Here is a 6,327-nt window from a genome sequence, read left to right as displayed (position 1 = left end):
TTCACATTTATCTAACCGTACACTAGTATCTACTTATTTGCCTTTTTAAAAGTTCTGGAAACTAATCTTGAGACAGACAAACCATACCTGGAGTCCCAGCTGCAAAATTCCAGAGATCACTTCAAGGTGGCTGATTAACAACCTGGCCATTGGTGAGATTATGCTGGCCCATGATCGAGGTGGACTGGGACCCAAGAGAGCCACCAAAACAAGACACATAGACAACTCAGCACAATTCTTGCATGTTGTGCTTATCAAGTTTTTGCCTTTTAAACTCCTGTGTTCTTCCCCAAAATCAAAGTGGTTGCTTTGGATGGGAATCTGACCACTTCTCCTTTACTAGTTTTGGTTAATAAAATCACTTTCCTTCTACCATGCCTCACTGTTATTAATTGGACTCTGCAACTGGTGAGCATCTGGACCTGCATTTGGTTGCATACATAGGTGAGTGTTAATTTCTGCAGCTAGGGGTCAGACCAAGATGGCCGACTAGAGGCCGTGGCGTTTGGAGACTCTCATTGAAATAAGCATAATAAGCATGAGAAAGGCTGGCATGACCCACAGAGAGAAGGAAAAGCATTGTGGTGTGGGGATCACCTGAGAGCCTGAGCGCCACGTGGGGAAGGTGAACACCCTCCTCCCAGCCAAGAGAGGTAGTGAGTGAACACGCTACCGAGCCGGGAAACTGTTCTTTTTTCATGGAACTGTGCAACTCACGGATTGGAAGATCCAGTTTGTGAACTCATGCCACCGGGTCTAGCATCACAAGCCTGGATTGTGCAGATTTGTACAGCCACTCAGCTGTAATCTGCGTAAGCCTATTAAACTCCCTGGGGGAGGGATGACCAGCACTGGCTGCAGCAGCCTGCTGTCTAAGCCCTTTGAGCTCTTTGAGGGAGGGGCAGCAGCCAGCACTGGGACCTGAAACTGCCTAACACTCTAAGCTCTCTGAGCTGGGAAAGGACAGCACTCATTTCTTTTTTTTTTGTTTTTTTTTTGAGACGGTGTCTCGCTCTGTCGCCTGGGCTGGAGTGTGCAGTGACCGGATCTCAGCTCACTGCAAGCTCCGCCTCCTGGGTTTACGCTATTCTCCTGCCTCAGCCTCCCGAGTAGCTGGGACTACAGGCGCCCGCCACCTCGCCCGGCTAGTTTTTTGTATTTTTTAGTAGAGATGGGGTTTCACCATGTTAGCCAGGATGGTCTCGATCTCCTGACCTCATGATCCGCCCGTCTCGGCCTCCCAAAGTGGGCAGCACTCATTTCTATAGCTCCAGGCTATGCTTTTCCCCTCCTGGAGCCAGGGAGGCTGGACGGTTTGGTCCCAAGACTTGTCTCCACACCGGGTGTGGCAGTCTGCGGCCAGAGTGCCTCTTCAGGCTTGTGACCCATCCTTCCTCAGTGAGCAGGGTCTCCCTGCAGGATCTCCAATAACTCCAGCCAGAGACTCAGGGACAGAATTCGGATCTCCTGGGCCTGAGCCCCTAGGGGGAGGGGTGGCTGCAGTCACTGCAGACCAACAGACTTAGTCTTCCCTCCTTGTAGTTCTGAGGAATCCGGGCAGCCCAGACAAGTGGGTTTCTCCCGAGCAAAACACACCATCTCTACCAAAGGACAAGGTGCTTTGTTAAACGGGTTCTGCTCCCCGTGTCACCCAACAGGGTGAGACCCTCCAACAGGTGTTGTCAGACACCCTATACAGGAGCTAGTCTGCTGGCATCAGGTTGGTGCCCTTCAAGGTCAGAAGTCCCAGAAGAAGGAGCTTGCACACATATTTGCTGCTTTCCAGCCTCCTTGAATGACATCTCCAGGCACAGGAGCGAATCAGATGAATAGGGCCTGAAGTGAACCTCCAGAAAACTGCAGCATCCCTACAGAAGAGGAACCAGACTATTGAAAGAAAAACAAACAAGCAGAAAGCAACAACAGCATAAACAACAACAACAACAAAAAAGGGGCCCTCACAAAAACCCCATCCAAGGGACAGCAGCCTCAAAGACCAAAACTAGACAATCTCAGGAAGATGAGAAAGAATCAATGAAAAAATGCTGAAAACCCAAAAAGCCAGAGTGCCTCTTCTCCTCCAAATGATTGCAATGTCTCTCCATCAAGGGCACAGAACTGGACAGAGGATCAGATGGGCGAATTGACTGAAGTAGGCTTCAGAAGATGGCTAATAAAAAACTACGATGGACTAAAGGAGCTTTTTCTAACCCAATGCAAAGAAGCTAAGAACCTTGATAAAATGATAGAGGAATTGCTAACGAGAATAGCCAGTTTAGAGAGGAACATAAATGACCTGATGGAGATGAAAAACACAGCACAAGAACTTTCTGAACCATATGTAAGTATCAGTAGCTGAACTGACCATGTGGAAGAAAGTGTACTAGAGTCTGAAGACCACCTTACTGAAGTAAGACATGCAGACAAGAATAGAGTCAAAGTGTTTAAAAGGAATGAACAAAGCCTCCAAGAAATATGGGACTTCATGAAAAGACTAAACCTACATTTGATTGGAATACTAGAAGGAGATGGGGAGAATAGAAACAAGCTGGAAAACACACTTCAGGTTATTATTCAGGAGAATTTCCCCAACCTAGCAAAACAGGCCAACATGCAAATTTAGGAAATACAGAGAACACCATTAAGATACTCCACAAGAATATCAACCCCAAGACACATGATCATCAGATTCTTCAAGGTCAAAAGGAAAATCTATTAATGGCAGCCAGAGAGAAAGTCCAAGTCACCTACAAAGGGAAGCCCATCAGACTTACAGTGGACTTCTCAGCAGAAACCTTACAAGTCAGAAGAGATTGGGGACCAGTATTCAACATTCTTAAAGAAGAATTTTTTATCAACTCAGAATTTCATATTCAGTCAAACTAAGCTTCACAGGTGAAGGAAAAATAAAACCCTTTCCAGACAAGCAAATGCTGAGAGATTTCACTACCACCAGGCTTGCCCTGCAAGAGCTCCTGAAGGAAGCATTAAATATGGAAAGGAAAAACCTGTACAAGCCACTGCAAGACCACACCAAAATATAAAGACCAATGATATGATGAAGAAATTACATCAACTAGTGTGCAAAGTAACCAGATAGCTTCATGATGAGAGGATCAAATTCACACATAATAATACTAACCTTAAATGTAAACAGGCTAAAAACCCTAATTAAAAAACACAGACTGGTAATTTGGATAAAAAGTCAAGGCCCATCTGTGTGTTGTATTCAGGAGACCCATCTTACGTACAAAGACACACCCAGGCTCAAAATAAAGGGATGGAGGAAAATTTAGCGAGCAAAGGGAAAGCAAAAAAATTTAAAAATTTTTAAAAAAGCAGAGATTGCAATGTTAGTCTCTGGCAAAACACAGACTTTAAACCAACAAAGAACAAAAAAGACAAAGAAGGATATTACATATGGTAAGGGAAACAATTCAACAAGAAGAGCTAACTATTTTAAATATATGTGCACCCAATACAGGAGCACCCAGATTTATAAAACAAGCTCTTAGTGACCTACAGAGAGACTTAATCTCCCATACAACAATAGTGGAAGACTTTAAAACTCTACTATCAGTACTAGACAGATCAATGAGACAGAAAATTAAGTAGGATATCCAGGACTTGAACTCAGCTCTAGATCAAGTAGGCCTAGTAGCTGTCTACAGAACTCTCTACCCCAAATCAACAGAATACATATTCTTCTCGGTGCCACATGAAACTTATTCTAAAACTAACCACAATATTGGAAATAAAACACTCCTCAGCAAATGCAAAAGAATCGAAATAATAACAAACAGTCTCTCAGACCACAGTGCAATCAAATTAGAATTCAGGATTAAGAAACTCACTCAAAACCGCACAATATCATGAAAATTAAACAACCTCCTCCTGAATGACTCCTGGGTAAATAATGGAATTAAGGCAGAAATAAAGTTCTTTGAAACCAATGAGAACAAGGAGATAACGTATCAGAATCTCTGGAACACAGCTAAGGCAGAGTTAAGAGGGAAATTTACAGCACTAAATGCCAACATCAGAAAGCTAGAAAGATCTTGATTCGACACCGTAACATCACAATTAAAGGAGCTAGAGAGGCAAGTGCAAACTAATCCAAAAGCGAGTGGAAGGTGATAAATTACAATAAAATCAGAGAGGAATTGAAGGAGATAAAGACACACATACACACATACAAAAAAAACTCCAAAAAATTAAAGAATCTAGGAGGTGGTTTTTTGAAAAAAATAACAAAATAGGCTACTGGCTAGACTAATAAAGAATAAGAGAGAGAAGAATCAAACACAATAAAAAAGATACAGGGGATATCACCACTGACTACACAGAAATATAAACTACCATCAGAGAATGCTAAAAACACCTCTATGCAAATAATCTAGAAAATCTAGAAGAAATGGAGAAATTCCTGGACTCATACATCCTCCCAAGACTAAGTCAGAAAGAAGTTGAGTCCCTGAATAGACCAATAACAAGCTTTGAAATTGAGGCAGTTATTAATAGCCTACCAATCAAAAAAAGCCTAGGAACAGATGGATTCATAGTTGAATTCTATCAGAAATACAAAGAGAAGCTGGTATCATCCCTTCTGAAACTATCCCAAACAATCAAAAAGGAGGGACTCCTTCCTAACTCATTTTATGAAGCCAGCATCATCATGATACCAAAACTAGGAAGAGACACAACAGAAAAAGAAAACCTCAACCAATATCCCTGATGAACATCTATGCGAAAATCCTCAATAAAATAATGATGGACATCTAGAGAAAATCCTCAATAAAATACTGGCAAACTGATTCCAGCAGCACATCACAAAGTTTATCCATTATGACCAAATCAGCTTCATTCCTGGGATGCAAGACTGGTTCAACATAATAAAATCAATAAAAGTCACTTAAACAGAACCAATGATAAAACCACATGATTATCTCAATAGATGCAGAAAAGCCTTCAATAAAATTCAACATGCCTTCATGTTAAAAACTCTCAATAAACTAAGTATTGATGAAACATATATTAAAATAATAAGAGCTATTTGTGACAAACCCACTGTCAATATCATATTAAATGGACAAAAGCTGGAAGCATTTCCTTTGAAAACCAGTACAAGACAAGGATGCCATCTCTCACCACTCCTATTCAACATAGTGTTGGAAGTTCTGTCCAGAGAAATCAAGCAAGACAAACAAACAAAAGGTATTCAAATAGGAAGAGAGGAAGTCAAGTTGTCTCTGTTTGCAGATGACATGATTTTATATTTAGAAAACATCATCTCAGCCCAAAAACTTCTTGAACTGATGAGCAACTTCAGCAAAGTCTCAGGATAGAAAATCAATGTGCAAGAATCACAAGCATTCCCTTACACCAACAATAGGCAAGTAGAGATCCAAATCATGAATGAACTCCCATTCATAATTGCTACAAAGAGAATAAAATACCTAGGAGTACATCTAACAAGAAATGTGAAGGAACTCTGCAAGAGAACTACAAACAACTGCTCAAAGAAATGAGAGGACACAAACAAATCAAAAAATATTTCATCCTCATAGATAGAAAGAATCAATATAGTGAAAATGGCCATACTGCCAAAAGTAATTTATAGATTCAATGCTATTCCCATGAAACTACAATTGACCTTCTTCACAGAATTAGAAAAAACTATTTTAAATTTCCTATGAAATCAAAGAAGAGCTCATATAGCCCAGACAATTCTAAGCAAAAAGAACAAAGCTGGAGGCATCATGCTACCTGACTTCAGACTATACGACAAGGCTACAATAACCAAAACAGCATGGTACTAGTACCAAAACAGACATATAGACCAATGGAGCAGAACAGAGACCTCAGCAGTAACACCACACATCTACAACCATCAGATCTTCAACAAACATGACAAAAAACAAACAAGGGGGCAGGATCTCCTATTCAGTAAATAGTGCTGGGAAAACTGGCTAGCTATACGCAGAAAACTAAAACTGGACCCCTTCCTTACACCTTATACAAAAGTTAACTCAAGATGGATTAAAGACTTAAATGTAAAACCCCAAATCATAAAAATCCAGAGGAAAACCAAGGTAATTCCATTCAGGTCATAGGCACAGGAAGACTTTATGACAAAAATGCCAAGAGCAATCAATCACAACAAAAGTCAAAATTAACAAATGGTATCTAATTGTACTTAAGAGCTGCTGCACAGCAAAATAAACTATCATCAGAGTGTACAGGCAGTCTACAGAATGGGAGAAAATTTTTGCTCTCTACCCACCTGACAAAGATCTAATATCCAGAATTTACAAGGAACTTAACAAG

The sequence above is a fragment of the Rhinopithecus bieti genome, unplaced genomic scaffold, assembly GCF_001698545.2.
Source record: "Rhinopithecus bieti isolate Rb0 unplaced genomic scaffold, ASM169854v2 scaffold_53640, whole genome shotgun sequence".
In the NCBI taxonomy this organism is placed as follows: Eukaryota; Metazoa; Chordata; class Mammalia; order Primates; family Cercopithecidae; genus Rhinopithecus; species Rhinopithecus bieti.
The sequence above is the reverse complement of the archived record's forward strand: the minus strand, read 5'-3'. Positions refer to the sequence as shown.